The sequence below is a fragment of the Pseudophryne corroboree genome, chromosome 5 (assembly GCF_028390025.1).
Source record: "Pseudophryne corroboree isolate aPseCor3 chromosome 5, aPseCor3.hap2, whole genome shotgun sequence".
Classification (NCBI taxonomy): Eukaryota; Metazoa; Chordata; class Amphibia; order Anura; family Myobatrachidae; genus Pseudophryne; species Pseudophryne corroboree.
In genome coordinates, this window is record NC_086448.1 from 112,604,989 (window position 1) to 112,624,807 (window position 19,819).

At 49.7% G+C, this 19,819-nt stretch overlaps 1 long non-coding RNA gene across 1 annotated transcript; it reads left to right on the top strand.

Moving 5' to 3' along the window:
• The first annotated feature begins 12,973 nt into the window (after nucleotides 1-12,973).
• Nucleotides 12,974-16,896, top strand: LOC134928826 (uncharacterized). Its single transcript, XR_010178041.1, has 3 exons — nucleotides 12,974-13,090; nucleotides 14,462-14,596; nucleotides 16,634-16,896. It is a non-coding gene; the product is annotated as an uncharacterized LOC134928826 (long non-coding RNA).
• Nucleotides 16,897-19,819: the final 2,923 nt, after the last annotated feature.

Here is a 19,819-nt window from a genome sequence, read left to right on the forward strand (position 1 = left end):
GGGAGCACACACTACATACAGCACAGTACAGGGAGGGAGCACACACTACATACAGCACAGTACAGGGAGGGGGAGCACACACTACATACAGTACAGTACAGGGAGGGGGAGCACACACTACATACAGCACAGTACAGGGAGGGAGCACACACTACATACAGCACAGTACAGGGAGGGTGCACACACTACATACAGCACAGTACAGGGAGGGAGCACACACTACATACAGCACAGTACAGGGAGGGAGCACACACTACATACAGCACAGTACACGGAGGGAGCACACACTACATACAGCACAGTACACGAGGGAGCACACACTACATACAGCACAGTACAGGAAGGGAGCACACACTACATACAGTGCAGTACAGGGAGGGAGCACACACTACATACAGTACAGCACAGTACAGGAAGGGAGCACACACTACATACAGCACAGTACAGGGAGGGAGCACACACTACATACAGCACAGTACAGGGAGGGAGCACACACTACATACAGCACAGTACAGGGAGGGAGCACACACTACATACAGCACAGTACAGGGAGGGGGAGCACACACTACATACAGCACAGTACAGGGAGGGAGCATACACTACATACAGTACAGTACAGGGAGGGGGAACAACACTACATACAGCACAGTACAGGGAGGGAGCACACACTACATACAGCACAGTACAGTGAGGGAGCACACACTACATACAGTGCAGTACAGGGAGGGGGAGCACACACTACATACAGCACAGTACAGGGAGGGAGCACACACTACATACAGCACAGTACAGGGAGGGAGCACACACTACATACAGCACAGTACAGGGAGGGAGCACACACTACATACAGCACAGTACAGGGAGGGAGCACACACTACATACAGCACAGTACAGGGAGGGAGCACACACTACATACAGCACAGTACAGGGAGGGGGAGCACACACTACATACAGCACAGTACAGGGAGGGAGCACACACTACATACAGTACAGTACAGGGAGGGGGAACAACACTACATACAGCACAGTACAGGGAGGGAGCACACACTACATACAGCACAGTACAGGGAGGGAGCACACACTACATACAGCACAGTAAAGGAAGGGAGCACACACTACATACAGCACAGTACAGGGAGGGAGCACACACTACATACAGCACAGTACAGGAAGGTAGCGCACACTACATACAGCACAGTACAGGGAGGGAGCACACACTACATACAGTACAGGGAGGGAGCACACACTACATATAGCACAGTACAGGGAGGGAGCACACACTACATACAGCACAGTACAGGGAGGGAGCACACACTACATACAGCACAGTACAGGGAGAAGGAGCACACACTACATACAGCACAGTACAGGGAGAAGGAGCACACACTACATACAGCACAGTACAGGGAGGGAGCACACACTACATACAGCACAGTACAGGGAGGGAGCACACACTACATACAGCACAGTACAGGGAGGGGGAGCACACACTACATACAGTACAGTACAGGGAGGGAGCACACACTACATACAGCACAGTACAGGGAGGGAGCACACACTACATACAGCACAGTACAGGGAGGGGGAGCACACACTACATACAGCACAGTACAGGGAGGGAGCACACACTACATACAGCACAGTACAGAGAGGGAGCACACACTACATACAGCACAGTACAGGGAGGGGGAGCACACACTACATACAGCATAGTACAGGGAGGGAGCACACACTACATACAGCACAGTACAGAGAGGGAGCACACACTACATACAGCACAGTACAGGGAGAAGGAGCACACACTACATACAGCACAGTACATGGAGGGAGCACACACTACATACAGCACAGTACAGGGAGGGAGCACACACTACATACAGCACAGTACAGGGAGGGAGCATACACTACATACAGCACAGCACAGCACAGTACAGTACAGTACAGTACAGGGAGGGAGCACACACTACATACAGCACAGTACAGGGAGGAGGAGCATGCACTACATACAGCACAGTACAGTACAGGGAGGGAGCACACACTACATACAGCACAGTACAGGGAGGGGGAGCACACACTACATACAGCACAGTACAGGGAGGGAGCACACACTACATACAGCACAGTACAGGGAGGGAGCATACACTACATACAGCACAGTACAGTACAGGGAGGGAGCACACACTACATACAGCACAGTACAGGGAGGGAGCACACACAAGTAGTGAAACACAGACACAGGGGACCAGGGCCGCCATCTTGGGGGTGCCCTGTGCGCAATTGTCCCGGGCCCGGCCACTCTGACAGAGTGGAGGGCCCGGGCTGCTCAAACAGACAGCCGTGGCTATTCACGGCAATGGCCACCGCCGGTGACACTGACCGCGGCTGCTACAGACAGTCATTCCCCTCCACCGCCCACCCGCTGCCGCTACCCCTGCTGCTGCGCGCCGCCGGTCACAATCACTCAGCAAGCATCAGCTTGCTGTTTAATAAAGTTTTTTCTATCCAGATGCGGCTCGGCGCGGCGCGACGTCATGCCGCATCAGTGAAGAGGAGTCGCGAAGAGCTAGGGACAGGAGGCCAGGAGCATACAGCATGGCAGAGAGGACTCTCAGGACGGATTTGGAAAGGTAATTATCTGTTTGTTGTGTGTTTGTGACTCTGAGAAGTGGGTCCGGGGCTGGCTCAACAATACTTGGTGCAATGTGTCTCAGTGCTTTACATGGTGCAATGTGTCTCAGTGTTTTACATGGTACAATGTGTCTTAGTGCTTTACATGGTACAATGTGTCTCAGTGCTCTACTTGGTGCAATGTGTCTCAGTGTTTTACATGGTGCAATGTGTCTTAGTGCTTTACATGGTACAATGTGTCTCAGTGCTCTACTTGGTGCAATGTGTCTCAGTGCTTTACATGGTGCAATGTGTCTCAGTGCTCTACCTGGTGCACTGTGTCTCAGTGCTCTACCTGGTTCAATGTGTCTCAGTGCTCTACCTGGTGCAATGTGTCTCAGTGCTCTACCTGGTGCAATGTGTCTCAGTGCTTTACATGGTACAATGTGTCTCAGTGTTTTACATGGTGCAATGTGTCTCAGTGCTTTACATGGTACAATGTGTCTCAGTGCTCTACTTGGTGTAATGTGTCTCAGTGCTCTACCTGGTGCACTGTGTCTCAGTGCTCTACCTTGTGCAATGTGTCTCAGTGCTCTACCTGGTGCAATGTGTCTCAGTGCTCTACCTGGTGCAATGTGTCTCAGTGCTCTGCCTGGTGCAATGTGTCTCAGTGCTCTGGCTGGTGCAATGTGTCTCAGTGCTCTACCTGTTGCAATGTGTCTCAGTGCAATACCTGGTGCAATGTGTCTCAGTGCTCTACCTGGTGCAATGTGTCTCAGTGCTCTACCTGGTGCAATGTGTCTCAGTGCTCTACCTGGTGCAATGTGTCTCAGTGCTCTACCTGGTGCAATGTGTCTTAGTGCTCTACCTGGTGCAGTGTGTCTCAGTGCTCTACCTGGTGCAATGTGTCTCAGTGCTCTACCTGGTGCAATGTGTCTCAGTGCTTTACATGGTGCAATGTGGCTCAGTGCAATACCTGGTGCAATGTGTCTCAGTGCTTTACATGGTGCAATGTGTCTCAGTGCAATACCTGGTGCAATGTGTCTCAGTGCTCTACCTGGCGCAAAGTGTATAACGTGCTCTGCCTGGCGCAAAGTGTATAACGTGCTCTGCCTGGCGCAAAGTGCATAACGTGCTCTGCCTGGCATAAAGTGCATAACGTGCTCTGCCTGGCGCAAAGTATTAACGTGCTCTGCCTGGTGCAAAGTATATAACGTGCTCTGCCTGGCGCAAGTGTATAGCATGTGTGTTGGGGGGGGGGCTGCCTATTTGTCAGTCCCGGGCCCCACAATTTCTGGTGGCAGCCCTGCAAGGGACCGGCGCAGCAGAATCTGTACCAGTGTCCAATCCGCCCCTGATAACATACATAGCCACCATATTACATACATAGCCACCACATTATTACACGAATAGCACCACATTATACAAATAGCACTGCATTACACGTATAGCACCACATTACACGTATAGCACCGCATTATGGGGGTCATTCCGAGTTGATCGCTAGCTGACGATGTTTGCAGCGCAGCGATCAGGCTAAAAACCGGCATTTCTGCGCATGCGTATGCCCCGCAATGCGCACGCGCGACGTATGGGTACAAAGCCCGTTGTGGTTGTGCACAGGTTCTAGCAAAGTTTTCAGTCGCACTAACGGACGCAAAAAGATTGACAGAAAGGTGGCGTTTCTGGGTGTCAACTGACTGTTTTCAGGGAGGGTTTGCAAAAATGCAGGCGTGTCTGAAAAAACGCAGGCATGGCTGGGCGTTCGCTGGGCGGTTGTATGATGTCAAATCCGGACACGAATAGGCTGAAGTGATCGCAAGCGCTGAGTAGGTTCAGTGCTACTCAGAAACTGCACAAACAGTTTTTGCAGAGCTCGGCTGCACATGCGTTTGCACTTCTGCTAAGCTAAAATACACTTCCCAATGGGCGGCAGCATAGAGTTTGCACGGCTGCTAAAATTAGCCAGCGAGCGATCAACTCGGAATGACCCCCTACATGTATAGCACTACACGTTTAGCACTGCATTACACAAATAGCACCACATAACACGAATAGCACAACATTACATACGTAACCATCACATTACATACTGTACATAGACACCGCATAAATAGGCCCATCATCATGGACAGAAATTGGGCAGCTATAGGGTTGAAGGACTTTGCATTACAGAATGTCCCAGGGCTGGCTGTGTGTGCTGCCTGGTCAGCTGGCATCCTGAGAACAAAGCACTGTGACCGGGTACGCCCTAACCCTTACACCATCATAATAATGCAAATAATGTAATTAAAAATAACCTCTCTGCCGGGTCCTCTTCAGTGCTCAGTCGCCGCTCTGGCCAGTTCAGTGAGACTGCGGGAGCTGGGGTGGCAGCGGGTGTAGTGAACCCGGCTCTGACCATTGCTTTGCTGCTGCTCCTGGGCCGGGGTCGTTGAATAGACATTTGGCCGGGGTCAGGGAGAGGATGCTGCTGGGCTGGTTAACTTTCTCAAGGTCCCCCATTGGTAGAACAGCTTCACCACTTTTCATGGCTAGCGGCACCTGGAAGTGCCCGCTAGCCTAACTTCCGGATTACATTCCAATGAACCGCAAATACTGGAAGCAGTGTGAGCCAGCCCAGCCTGAGTGTGAATTGGCCTTGTATATAACACATGTAACTGTGACAGGGAAGATGGCCCCTCTCAGCTGTGGGTCCCAAAGCAGCTGCACCTATGGTAGCTACACCCTGCATATAACACATGTAATTGTGACAGGGAAGGTGGCCCCTCTCAGCTCTGGGTTCCATAGCAGCTGCACTCCCTGCACCTATGGTAGCTATACCCTTGGGGCTCTGTTGCACTCGTACCCCCACCGGCAATCTGGCGGCCAGGCAGAGGCGGATCCAGAAGAAAATGATAGGGGGGGCACCATGGAAGGGGCAAGTACATTTGCTCCGGTGCATGTGAGGTGGCGCTTCTTATACAATGCCCACAGTTGTAGCGCTCATTATGCAATGTCCACTGTACTGGTAGTGCCCCTTATATAGACCCCATAGTAGTGGTGCCCCTTTTGCAATGCCCGTATTGTCCCCAGTAGTAATGTTGCCTGTTGTAATGCCCCCAGTCATTTAGCGCCCCACTAGTTATGCCCCCAATGGTAATGCCCCTGCAGTTATGACCCCAGTAGTTTACCCCCCCCCTTTAGTTTAGCCTCCCAGTGGTAATACCCCCAGTAGTTTGCCTGCTTGTAGTTTAGCCACCAGTAGTAATGCCCCCCTGTAGTTTGCCCCATTGTAGTTTAGCCCCTGTAGTTATGCCCCCCTTATAGTTTAGCCCCCAAGTAGTAATGCCCCTGTAGTTACGCTGCCAGTAGTAATGCCCCTGTAGTTACACCGCCAGTAGTAATGCCCTCCTGTAGTTTGCCCCCAGTAGTTAGCCCCTTTGTAGTTGGCCCCCAGTAATAATGTCCCCCAGTAGATGCCCCCCAGTAGTTTGCCCCCAGTAGATGCCCCCCAGTAATAATGTCCTCCAGTAGTTTGCCCCCAGTAGTAATGCCCCTTAGGAGTTTGCCCCCAATAGATGACCCCGCAATAGATGCCCCCCAGTAAAAATGCCCCCCAGTTGTAATACACCCAGTAGATGCCACCAGTAATAATGTCCCCCAGTAGTTTGCCCCCAGTAGATGCCCCCCAGTAAAAATGTCCCCCAGTAGCTGCCCCCAGTAGTAATGCCCCCAATAGATGACCCCAAGTAGTGCCCCCAGTTGTAAAAATGCCCCCCCAATAGTAATGCCCCTTGTTGATGCCCCCCAGTAGTAATGTCCTCCCGTAGTTTGCCCCCAGTAGATACCTCCGCTGCACTAAGGAAGAAAAAAATTAAATCATACTTACCGAGCCCCGTTCCCGCTTCCAGACCACTGCAGTACTCCTCTCTTGGCGTCCTCTCCTCAGCACTATGAGACGACATGACTGATGTCTCTCCCATAGCGCACGCCGTACAGTGACAGCGCCAGAGGCAGGAGCTCAGTACTGAGCTCCTGCCTCCGGCTGTCGGTGAGGAGAGACGGGCGCCCGCTGGTAACACAATCTCAGCGAGCGCCCGTCATCTCCCTGTGTCGTGCCGGCGCAGGGGACGGATGTCACAGATGACAGGGGGGGGCATGGGCCAGAGTGCCCCCCCCCCCTGGATCCGCCACTGCGGCCAGGATCCCAGCATCAGGATGCTGACCGCTGGGATCCCAACCGCCGGTTACATGATCCCAACGCATGATAGAGCATATAGTACTTACCTATTCTCCCGCAATGTCTTGGAGACTCCAGGATAGCAGGCACCAAGGTGTAGGCAAATCTTCAGTAATGCCTCAGTTCCACACGCTGATGCCCACTTCCCGTGTGAAGTGACCAGTCCAGGCGAGCTGATGACACTATTCCTGCTGAATCCCATCATCATGGCCCCTTCCCCTGCTTTACAATGATGTAATCGTGGCTTTATATACTGTGCCTTTATTATGCGATTCTGCTGTCATGCCCCTGCACTGCCCACATGGTTGTGTCATACCCCTCCCAACTGGCAGCCAAGAACTTAGTAAGTGTGTGATATCTGGGCCCTGTAGCTCACTAGCAAAAAAAGTATCTATTTTTTAACCATTTCATCACCCCCACATCCACTGCGTACAATGGGGTCTATGTACTAAGCCTTGGAGAGAGATAAAGTGGATGGAGATAAAGTACCAGCCAATCAGCATCCCTGGAACTTGTTATACAATGTTGCCAAGTATGACAGTCACATATCATAGTAAACTCTAAGTGTATTTACTATATAAAAGGTGAAAATCCGTCCTCCTGTCTTTCTATACAAATCCACAGTTTACAAGCGACGATCGTGAAATTTTACATACTGACGTATTAAAACATGGCGGAGGCAACGAAAACAATTAGAAATCCCTAGCAACCCCAGGGGGGCAGACAGCAGCACAGAGTATATCAGGAGACAGCATAACTCCGGAATTGCTGGAGCAATGTACTCAGAACTTGGTACACATATGCCTTACAATCTGGGAACAAACACTGTGGGAGGAAGACACCCATAGCACCCCTAGGGGTGAGGCAGCAGCACTGAGTATTTCAGCAGACAGCATAACTCTGGAATGCCTGCAGCAATTTACAACAAACTTGGTACACATATGACTTTCACTGCGGAAACAGACACTGTGGGGGTCAGACACCACTAGCACCCCTAGGTGTGGGATAGCAGCACAGAGTATGTCAGGAGACAGCATAACTGTGGAAGGCCTGGAGCAATTTACACCAAACTTGGTACACATCTGACTTATAAGCTGGGAACAAACACTGTGGGGTTAAGACACCCCTAGCACCCCCAGGGGTGAGTCAGCAGCACAGAGTTTTTCAGCAGTCAACATAAATCTGGAATGCCTGGAGCAATTTACACCAAACTTGCTACACATATGACTTACACTCTGGGAACAAATACTGTGAGGGTAACACACCACTAGCACCCCTAGGGGTGGGCCATCAGCACACATTATGGCCCTCATTCCGAGTTGATTGCTCGCTAGCTGCTTTTAGCAGCAGCGCAAACGCTAAGCCGCCGCCCTCTGGGAGTGTAACTTAGCTTAGCAGAAGTGCGACCGAAAGGTTAGCAGAATAGTGCTGAATTTTTTTCAAGCAGTTTCAGAGTAGCTGCAGACCTACACCTTCCTTGCGATCACTTCAGACTGTTTGGTTCCTGGTTTGACGTCACAAACACGCCCTGCGTCCGGCCAGCCACTCCCCCCGTTTCCCCAGGAACGCCTGCGTTTTTACCTGACACGCCTGCTTTTTTTTAGCACACTACCGGAAAACGCCCAGTTACCACCCAGAAACACCCACTTCCTGTCAATCATTCAACGATCAACAGTGCGACTGAAAAGAGTCGCTCGACGTTGTGTGAAACTGCATAGTTTTTTGTGAAAGTAGGTCGCGCGTGCGCAGTGCGCACCATACGCATGCGCAGAAGTGCCGATTTTTAGCCTGATCGCTGTGCTGCGAACAAAGGCAGCTAGCGATCAACTCGGAATGACCCCCTATATCAGGACATGTATGATATCTCAGTGATGACAGGGCTGCATGTGACAGGGCCAGTGACATGATGTGAGGAGGGGAATGGAGGCAGCAGGAAGCCACAGACTGAGAGTTGTATAGTAGGAAGAGCAGGGTCCCTTGGGGGACCAAAAAGGGGTACGGCCAAAGTGCATCAGGTAAGCAAGATATCCCTATATACTAGATCTCCAATCAACGTAAATTAACAAACTATCATTCTAATTTACCATCCTCATCCCGTAACAAAGCACGTGTATTCAGCTATCTACAATGTCATTTATACTGTGTGTTTAATATTTACATTTATTTTTGTAAACAGACATTCTTAAAATCCGGGGCAACGCCGGGTACTCCAGCTAGTATATACTAAATCATCTGACACAGTAGCAATATTCTGACCATATTGGAAGTCTCGCAACAGAACATTTATAGATGGAGTTTAAAATCATACATGTTAACATTCAACAATATGCTATGTCGGCATGCCCTCTTATGGAGTCTATGTAAGTCATTAGCAAAACCAAATGCTCCGTCTACATACAGTACAGCGCAGGCACAAGGTCGTCATGCAATAAGTGATATGCTGGCCAGACGCTTATACCTAAGTTTCCTTTTGATGATTGATCCAAATAATGTATCACTAACAATGACATTACTGTGAAGTGAAGGAGAGATGATTAGGATGGTCACCTGTAACACACATGCAATGTTTCTGTGACATGGAAAAACAATGGAAGAAATGTTACGGAGTCACCTTCATTGTTGTCCTAGTTGATAGGATAACCAGAAGAGTAGCTTTGGGTGGAGTGTCATGAGATGAAATGAAAACCAAACAGTTATGTATCCTCCAGGTTCCGTTCTCAGAAGTCCGGCTGTCGGTACAATGGTGGCACGTGGTGCCACAGGGCACAGCCATGCTCACTGTCCACTCAACCTCTTTCCAACATGTCCAGCGGGTGTGAACAAGTCGAGTGGATGTCATTACCTATTCCCTGGGAATGTCATCTTGCGGGCCCGCCTTACAGTTTTATATACGCTGGTATTGAATAATACATTTCTAGTGTGCCAGCAAAAAAGACAACTCTTATTTCTTCTCCTCTTTATTCGCTCATGGGTTACACAGGTTCTGTGGCTGATTAAACCAGGTGAAATACAGACTTTAGATCAGACACACACACACACATATAACGGAAAATGATTAATTCAGCCTCTTAGATAAAGGGCTTTATTTCCTTATAAAATATAAGCGGTGATTTAGTCTAGAAATTCCTGTCACTTATGTTTTCCCTTTACCTATACATTGAGGCACTCTGTACAACATTACCTTATACTTCATTTTCTACACTAGTCTAATTTTTTTTAAACTAGAAACTCATGTATATCCATTTGTAATTGATGTAGAAAATGTATATGTAAGATAGCTGTAACTCTGTAGCTTTGCTGCTGGTTACTGTGACATCACACCTAGCCTGTGACATCACTAGCCCGTGACATCACAATGCTTCTTCCTGTAACATTCTATCTACAGCTGCTGACGTTTCCAGTTTCCATGCAGGAAGACAGGTAGGAGGAGGTGAGTCCTACATAGCCAGGGGCGGATTGGGAACAAAAAGCGGCCCTGGAAAAAATTGTACTAGTGGCCCACATGGGCAGCACCAGAGGTGTAAGGTCTAGCCGTGGGGCATGGCAGCAGCACCCTCCCCCCAAGACTTTCCAGATAGTGGGCATGTCCAGCATGAAGGGGGAAGTTAAAAAGAAATAAACTTAAATATTATGAGCACATTATATGATATACCTTCAGAATTTATGAAACTATATCATTCTTTAGAAAGATATATTTTCTTGCTTATTACACCAACCGTATCCCAATCACTATTCACTCAATCTTATATGTCAGCCAAGCAGGCAGACAAAGCATACACTAGATCACAGGTTCTCAAACTCGATCCTCAGGACCCCACACGTTCATGTTTTGCAGGTCACCTGTAGATTTTTAAAATGTGACAGTTGGTGATACATAGTGCTCCTGCTGGGTGACATGGAAAACATGAACCGTGTGGGGTCCTGAGGACCGAGTTTGAGAACCACTGCACTAGATAATCTGCAATCACAGGCTAAGTGGCAAAGTAATTTTCATATATGCAAATTATTTTGCATCTTATTCATTATGTCTATAAAAAGGACCACATGTCCTCAAACAAAACAGGCCCCACGGGTGCATCGGCCCACCGGGAATCTTCCCTGTGAACCCTATGGCCAATCCGCCTCTGTACATAGCAGAGTATGATGGAGGGGGGTAAGGAAGACAGAGTGCAGTATAGTCCGCTGAAAGGCAAGACAAGATAGACAGAACAGGGAATACAGGTACAAGGACACATAAATAGGAGAAGCGCAGGAAGGAACGATATATTTAGGAATACAAATGTAGTGTTACAGCAGTGACGTGCGGTGAGGTCACTGGTTGGGGAGGCACTGGCAGCTAACAAGCCCGCCAAACCCCCCCCCCCCCCCCCCGACAAAAAAAAGAAAAGAAAGTGTGGTCCCCCGACACATCAGTAAAACCAGCACTAGGCAGAACCAGCCAGGGGGAGTAATGCTATAGCAGGGGAGACACTCAGTGTGGGGTCCCCCTGCCATAACATTAATCTGCCCCCCCAGCCAGTCAGCCCAGGGTTGGAATTCCTCGGAAAGTGGGAACCCCAAAAAATAAAAATGGGGTCCCCCCTCCCGAGCAATAACCAGCACTGGGCTGATAGCCCAGTGCTATGCCCCGCACCCCTGGTGGCGGTGGGTGCGGGGTTCATTGTGTTAATATTGTTCTTTACAGGTGGCCTACAGGTCCCAGCAAGCCTGCCCCAGCATGCTGGCACTTGGAGAACCACAAGTGCCAGCATGCCCGGACATAAAGGGCCTGCTGGCACCTGTAGTCCACCTGCAAAGAATAGTAATATTGTTCTTTACAGGTAGCCTACAGGTCCCAGCAAGCCTGCCCCAGCATGCTGGCACTTGGAGAACCACAAGTGCCAGCATGCCCGGACATAAAGGGCCCGCTGGCACCTGTAGTCCACCTGTAAAGAAAATATTAAAATAAAAATACCACACGTCTTGAAAATAAGCTTTATTAAACCGGACCTTCACCTGGGGGCGGCGGCCTTTAAGCTCTTTTGCGTGGCCGCCGCCTTCCCAGGGCTTCCGGCGTCTTCACCTGGGGGGGGCGCCACCACCCCAGGGCTTCCAGCGTCTTCTTCACCTGGTGGGCGGCGGCTGCTAAGCTCTTTTGCATAGCCGTCGCCCAGCCAGGACTTGCGGCGTCTTCTTTCTTCAGGAGCTCTTCACAGCTCCTCCTCCGCCGTCGGACTGACTCTCCTCCGCCTCGCGCTGACTTACATAAGTCAGCCGAGGGGGCGGGGCGATGACGCGGCGAGCCGTGATTGGCTCGCGGCGGCCATCTTGAATTTAAAAAATGACGCTGAGGCGCCATTTTTGAAACTGGAACCGCTCCGCTGCCAAACTCTGCTGGATAGAGGTACATTTCCGCCGCCGCAACCCGCACCGCCGCCGCCCGCACCACCGCCGCATCCCGCCGCCCGCACCATCGCCGCATCCAGCCGCCCGCACCTCCTCCGCCAGCGTCGCCCACACAGTGATTGACAGCGGATCCAGTGACGGATCCGCTGGCCAATCACTGTGGCCTCACTGACAGGGACGTGCTTTCATAGGTTGAAAGCAGGTCCCTGTAGGAAAGCGGCACCTCTAATGGTGCCACTTTCCCATATATTTTCAATGGGCTTTTACTGCCCAAGGCTAGTCCCCGCCCGTGCCCGCCCCCCGCTCCCCATACTTTCCACAGTGACAACGGGAGGCACCACGATCGGTGCCTCCCAAACACATACAGAGGGGAGCAATCCTAAGAATAATATTAAGAAGATACATATGACACAGAATATGTGTCATATGCATCTTCTTTGTATTATCTTAATCATTAATGACAGGGGAGGCACTGCCTCCCCTGCCTCCCCTGACTGCACGTCCCTGTGTTACAGGAATAAAGAGGGCAGTATGGAGGATAAGCACACATACAGGGGATGCAGATAACCTAGATCTCTATGTGGCAGGATCGTGGCTTTGGGATGAAAAAGTTAATAAAATAGATAAATGGGATATTGATAACTTTGAAAGTATCTTGTTTGGTTTAAGGAAAATTTGGAAACTGGCTGACTCATGGACATTTTATTGTACTTAAACTAGTACTATGCTTAATGATAGTCTTTTGTGTTTTTTAGATCATCTGGCAAAGAGATTTGCAGAGTGTCGGGTGACCGGCAAAGAGATCTGCAAAGTGTCAGTTGAAGACGACGGGAGGGGTCGTAGAGGTAGCAACTACTGGAGGAAAACATACAGGAGGTATGTTACCATACTCTCTCTGCACATGTTACATCTGCCCCACCTGCAGTGCACATGGGGGGTCATTTCGAGTTGATCATAGCTGTGCTAAATTTAGCACAGCTACGATCATTCACACTGCCTTCCGAGGGACACCCAGCACAGGGCTAGTCTGCCCCGCATGTCATTGCCGCCCCCCCCCCCCCCCCCCCGCAGAAGTGCAAATGCATCGCACAGCAGTGATGCCTTTGCACTTCAAGAGTAGCCCCTGACTAGCGCAGCTTTAGCGTGCCGGCCGGGAGCTACTTGTCGCTCTCCGGCCCTGCAGCGGCTGCGTGTGACGCCGCGACCTGCACCCCCCAATGGTCTGGCCACGGCTGCATTGGCCAAACTGCACCCCCTCCCGCCAGCGACTGCCTCTGCCTTAGAGGCGAACGATCGCTAGGCACCAACGGCTGGCATGCGCTGGCGCACTGTGGCGCTGGCGCATGCGCAGTTCCGACCCGATCACTGAGCTGCAAGAAACTGCAGAGAGCGATCGGGTCGGAATTACCCCCCCTGGTTTTGTCCATTAGAGAACAAATTTGCTGCTGTGATCAGGTCTGAATTAGGCCCAGTGTATGAAACTAACATGGTCCTAGCACTAGGGAAGATAAAACCTGGAGCAAATAATTTGGGTCTCTATGAGAAAGGATCTTGGGTTTTGGATAAAAAGTCAATAAAATAGATAAATTGCAAATTAAGAAAAATGAAAGTACATAACAAAATGTAGTAAGTATAATTATGGCCCTCATTCCGAGTTGTTCGCTCGTTCTTTTTCTTCGCATCGGTGCGATAAGTCGCAAACTGCGCATGCGCAATGTTCTCAGTGCGTCTGCGCCAAGTAAATTAGCACAAAAGTTTGGTATTTTACTCACGCCTTAACAAAGATTTTTCATCGTTCTAGTGATCGTAGTGTGATTGACAGGAAGTGGGTGTTTCTGGGCAGAAACTGATCGTTTTATGGGTGTGTGTGAAAAAACGCTGCTGTTTCTGGAAAAAACGCGGGAGTGGCTGGAGAAACGGGGGAGTGTCTGGGCGAACGCTGGGTGTGTTTGTGACGTCAAACCAGGATCGAAACTGACTGAACTGATCGCAGTGGCAGAGTAAGTCTCGAGCTACTCGGAAACTGCAAAGAAATTTCTAATCGCTATTCAATTCGCAATTCTGCTAATCTTTCGTTCGCAATTCTGCAAAGCTAAGATTCACTCCCAGTAGGCGAAAGCTAAGATTCACTCCCAGTAGGCGGCGGCTTAGCGTGTGCAATGCTGCTAAAAGCAGCTAGCGAGCGAACAACTCGGAATGAGGGCCTATGTACATAGTATTTCTGAGCAGGAAATTCTGGTTATTTAGATCATCATTTGGCAAAGTTCTGGCAAAGAGATTTGCAGAGTGTTGGGTGACCGGCAAAGAGATCTGCAAAGTGTCAGTTGAAGACGACGGGAGGGGTCGCAGAGGAATTAGTAACTGGAGAATAGCATGCAGAAGGTAAGTTAACATACTTGTGTAATTGTGTGTGTGGTGGGGGGTATTGAGAGTACAGTACAAAACAAGGTCTATGGTGAGGGACAGCGGACAATACAAAACATGCAGAAGGGACAACTTGGTATAGTACATACAGATGGTGTGGGGCACAATACAAAAACATAGAAATTGTGGCATACTCTATAGGACATATAGAGGAAGGACATACACTTTTGGGGGTTGCGAGATGTAGAACATATTGTAATACAGAAAAACAGGAAGGATGGGGAGAGCATGATACAGAACATACAGATCGGGGGAAGAATACAGATCGGGGAGATAGTGAAATGGCTGACATTTACAGTATACCAGGTGTACAAAGCCTGGGAGAGAGATAAACTAACAACCAATCAGCTCCTAGTTGTCATTTTTCAAACACAGCCTGTAACATGGCAGTTAGGAGCTGATTGGCTGGTACTTTACCTCTCTCCACTTTATCACTCTGCAGGGCTTAATACATCTCCCCCATAGAATAACCAAATGATGAAATGGTACAGAATGGTATAAATGATGTGAATTGGAGCTGTAACAAGTAACTGTTTCCCTATCTTTACATATAATAAAGGTGACATAGGGGGTCATTCCGAGTCGTTCGCTCGGTAATTTTCTTCGCATCGCAACGTTTTTCAGCTTAGTGCGCATGCACAATGTTCGCACTGCGACTGCGCCAAGTAATTTTGCTATGAAGATAGTTTTTTTACTCACGGCTTTTTCTTCGCTCCGGCGATCGTAGTGTGATTGACAGGAAATGGGTGTTACTGGGCGGAAACACTGCGTTTTATGGGCGTGTGGATAAAAACGCTACCGTTTCCGGAAAAAACGCGGGAGTGGCTGGAGAAACGGAGGAGTGTCTGTGCGAACGCTGGGTGTGTTTATGACGTCAAACCAGGAACGACAAGCAGTGAACTGATCGCAGATGCCGAGTAAGTCTGAAGCTACTCTGAAACTGCTAAGTAGTTTGTAATCGCAATATTGCGAATACATCATTCGCAATTTTAAGAAGCTAAGATTCACTCCCAGTAGGCGGCGGCTTAGCGTGTGTAACTCTGCTAAAATCGCCTTGCGAGCGAACAACTCGGAATGAGGGCCATAGTCCTTTCCCTAGAGTCCTTCTCCTTACCACTCAGGGGGCCTGATTCAGATGCGGACGCAGAGCTGCTGCTGCACCAAGTGGCTCAATGCTTTTTCACTGTATATGCGTGTAAGCTGCACTGCGCATGAAATTAAATCAAGCTCACATAGAGGATCCCATCGCAAAGTGATTGGCAGGAAGTTAGCGTTTGAGGTGGTAACGGGGGTGGCTGACTGTATACAGGCGTGTCAGGTCCGTTCAAACGCCGTTCCATGTGCGTGCATAAATTACCCATTGCGACCTGTGTTGCTGCTGGAGAGCCCCCTGTGTCTAGGAGACTTGCTCAGCCTACGACTGCTCAGACGCACAATGCAATTGTGAACGGCAAGATTGCAGCAGCGATCGCTTCAACAACCACAACTGAATCGGGCCACAATTACACCATTATATTTTACTATTTTATCACATTTAACAACTAAGGGGTCAGTTTAATTAGGTGCGAGTTTGTCTTACAACAGCCGCACTTTCCGGTAGCCCCATAGGCTGAATCTGGCCACGAAGGGTGTGAGTTTGGATGCTGTTGAAATGTCGCAGCAATGGTAACTCGTACCTACTTGGATTGACCCCAAAATGTTACCAATTTATAGCTTTTATTATTTTCTGGTCAAATTTCTTTTCTGAAGGTACCCACTAATTACTATAAGAGAGAACTTATCCCCCCAATGTGTGTATTGTATAAAACAATGGGCCCTTTGGGATAATTGTCCTTATTTTAGGTATTTTCCATGTCCTCAGTAGTTAGAGTAACATATTTACAACATAGAGAGCTTTTTCTCTCTACACAACCACACCACTGTTTGCAGTTTGTCTCTCTGCTTGTTCATCCACTAACAATGATTTTTAATCTCTTCCTCTTCGTCTACATGCAGTGGGTGATCCCTGAATAGCTGGCCTGGGAGGAGAGCTGCGGACACATGCTCCAAATGTTGGGACATATGCATTACCTATTAGGAGATGCAGTAAAGATGCCGGCTGTCGGGTTTACAGCAGTCAGAATACTGACACTGGGATCCCGACACTCTTCAGAATCCCGACGTTGGAACTCCGAATGGGCAAGGATATCGACGCCCGTATCCCCACGATCATAAGTTTAGGGCTGGGCAAGGGGGGTTAGCTTTAGGCGTCAGGCACGGGGGGGATGGTTAGGCTGCGGAGGAGGGAGGATTAGGTTTAGGCATCAGACGGGAGGGTTAGGTTTAGGTATTAGGCAGGAGGTTAAGTTTAGGCTGCTGGTGGGGGGAGCTTAGGGTTAGGCACCCCCCAGGGGTGCTTAGGCTGCGGGGGAGGGAGGGTTAGGTTTAGGCGGGGAGATTAGGTTTAGGCGTCAGATGGGGGATTAAGTTTAGGCTGTGGGTGGGGGGAGGTTAGAGTTAGGCTTCGGGTAGGGTTGGTTAGGCACCATTGGGGGTGGTTAGGCTGTGGGGGAGGGAGGGTTAGGTTTAGGCATCAGGCGCTGGGTTAGGTTTAGGCTGCGTGTGGGGGGAGGTTGCGTTAGGCTGCGGGTAGGGTTGGTTAGGGTTAGGCACCCCCGGGAGTGGTTAGGCTGCGAGGGAGGGTTAGGTTTAGGCAGCAGGGATGGAGGTTAGGATTAGGCACTTCCGCGGGAGGGTTAGGCACAAAGGGGGAGGTTAGGGTTAGATTACAGACAGGCAGGGTTAGGGGGGTGGGGAGACGATAGGGTTAGGCTGCAGGTAGGGTGGGTTAGGGTTAAGGACCCCTGGGGGTGGTTAGGCTGCGGGAAAGGGAGGGTTAGGTTAGGCATCAGGTGGGGAGATTAGGTTTAGGCATCAGGCGGGGGTTAGGGTTAGGCTGTGGGTGGGGGGAGGTTAGGGTTTGACAGCGGGTAGGGTTGGTTAGGGTTAAGGACCCCCGGGGGTGGTGTGGCTGCGGGGAAGGGAGGGTTAAATTTAGGCATCAGGCGGGGGGTTAGGTTTAGGTATCAGGCGGGGGATTAGGCTGCGGCTGGGGGGAGGATAGGGTTAGGCTGCGGGTGGGGGGAAGTTAGGGTTAGGCTGTGGGTAGGGTGGGTTAGGCACCCCCGGGAGTGGTTAGGCTGCGGGGAAGGGAGGGTTAGGTTTAGGCAGCAGGGACAGAGGTTAGGATTAGACACCTCTGCGGGAGGGTTAGGCACAAAGGGGGGAGGTTAGGGTTAGATTGCGGACAGGCAGGGTTAGGGGGTTGGAGAGAGGGGAGAACACCCCTTACTAACCCCTGTCGGTCTTTTCTGTACTGGGATCCAGGCATTGGTATGACAACCACCGGGATCCCATGCGCTGGGATAGCATACTGACCCCTCTATTAGTACACCTCTTAATGCCCAGAGGGAAGGGCGATCCTGAGGCCATGGTTCCCCAGAGGTTTCCCCCCAAGGGGGTTTTCCTCTCCTGAGTGCTGAAGGACGACTCTTTGTGAGTCCAGAGGTGTAGCTTTTATGCCATAAAGAGTACCAATCTCATGCCCGTCCCTGCAATGTATAAGAAGTAAAATAATTGCTAATGCGATCACTTTACTTCTGGGTTTAGACCCCGGCTGCGCTAGTTCACATGTGCAATCGTCAGACTGCGTATGTGAGAGCAGACAGTAATGCAGAGGGATCCCAAGGATCCTTCTCCTGGGAATTATTGCATAATGTAGCCCACAGGCTACAAAAGCCATTTAGAAATGGCATTAGCTGCCGAACCAAGCTCAGAAATTATTTGCATTCTGGAGCTTGGTGAGTTTCACAGTTTACCATCTGCCGTAGAAACTTTTGGTGGCTGCTTTTGTGTTCAAAACAGGAGGAACGCTATAGATATCTCAAGTTCCCAATACATACATTCAGGGGCTGGTTAATATTTGTGGCCAGCCCCCAGAACTGTTTTTGGAGATGTCTTGCAAATATTATTTATTAAATATTCCACTTAATAAACTTTTTATATTTTAACATAAACTAAAAAATGTTTTATGTATTCATTGACTGAGTCTCCCGTCTTTACTGAATGCTAATTTCACAGGGTCCGCAAATTATTACTGATATGACTGTTACTCTACTGTCCTGCTGGTGCTCCTGGCCTGCTGTATAGCAGCCAGACATATATTTTATATACAGCACTCTAGGGGAGATGTATCAAGCCTTGGAGAGAGCTAAAGTGCAGATGTCCAAACCACCCAATCATCTTCTGTCACTTATCTAGCACAGTACATGAAATGATACCTGTAGTTAGAAGCATCATTTGATTTGGGCAAATACTCAACTTTATCTCTCTCCACGGCTTGATATATCTCCCGGAAAATATCATGTCTTCCTTTCACTTAATTAACAGGTTAAATTAATTTTTTGTCTTGGAAACAGGGTAAGAAATTCACAGTATAAGATAATGTTATAAAGGCTTGTCAATACCTCCTGGTACATTTACATTGATTTATCATTCACATTTCTTCCATGCCAGACAGGGGCATATTGTGAACGTAAAGTGGCCCTGGAAATATATGAAAAGTGGCCTCATGTAGGTTGGAGTAAGTCAGCTATAAGCAGGGCCCAACACAAATTGGGCTTAAGCAAATTGTTAGCATTACCCACAGTGGTAGTAAGCACGGCTAATGCAGCATGGTAGGCAGTCACAGCACCAGCATGTCACACTCGCGGCGCTGCGGCTGCCGCGCTTACCGCTCCGGGTGCGCTGGGTCTCCCGCCATTGCGCCTGGCGTTCACGGGAGCGTGGTGGGCGAGTGATGTCATCGGCCCCTTCCGCCAATTGGGAGAGAGCAGGAAGTTCAAAGGAAGATGCCGTGCAGAGCTCCGGCGCCTGAGTATCGTCTCTTCTATGATCACCAGTGCTAGCAGCGTTCAGTGAGTTCTTTAACTGAACGTCTCCTGTGTACCAGCGTTTGCAGAGTATCTCTCAGTGGAACATTCCTTGTGCTTCCAGCGTTTGCAGAGTATCTCTCAGTGGAACATTCCTTGGCCCTCATTCCGAGTTGATCGGTCGCAAGGCGAATTTAGCAGAGTTACACACGCTAAGCCGCCGCCTACTGGGAGTGAATCTTAGCTTCTTAAAATTGCGACCGATGTATTC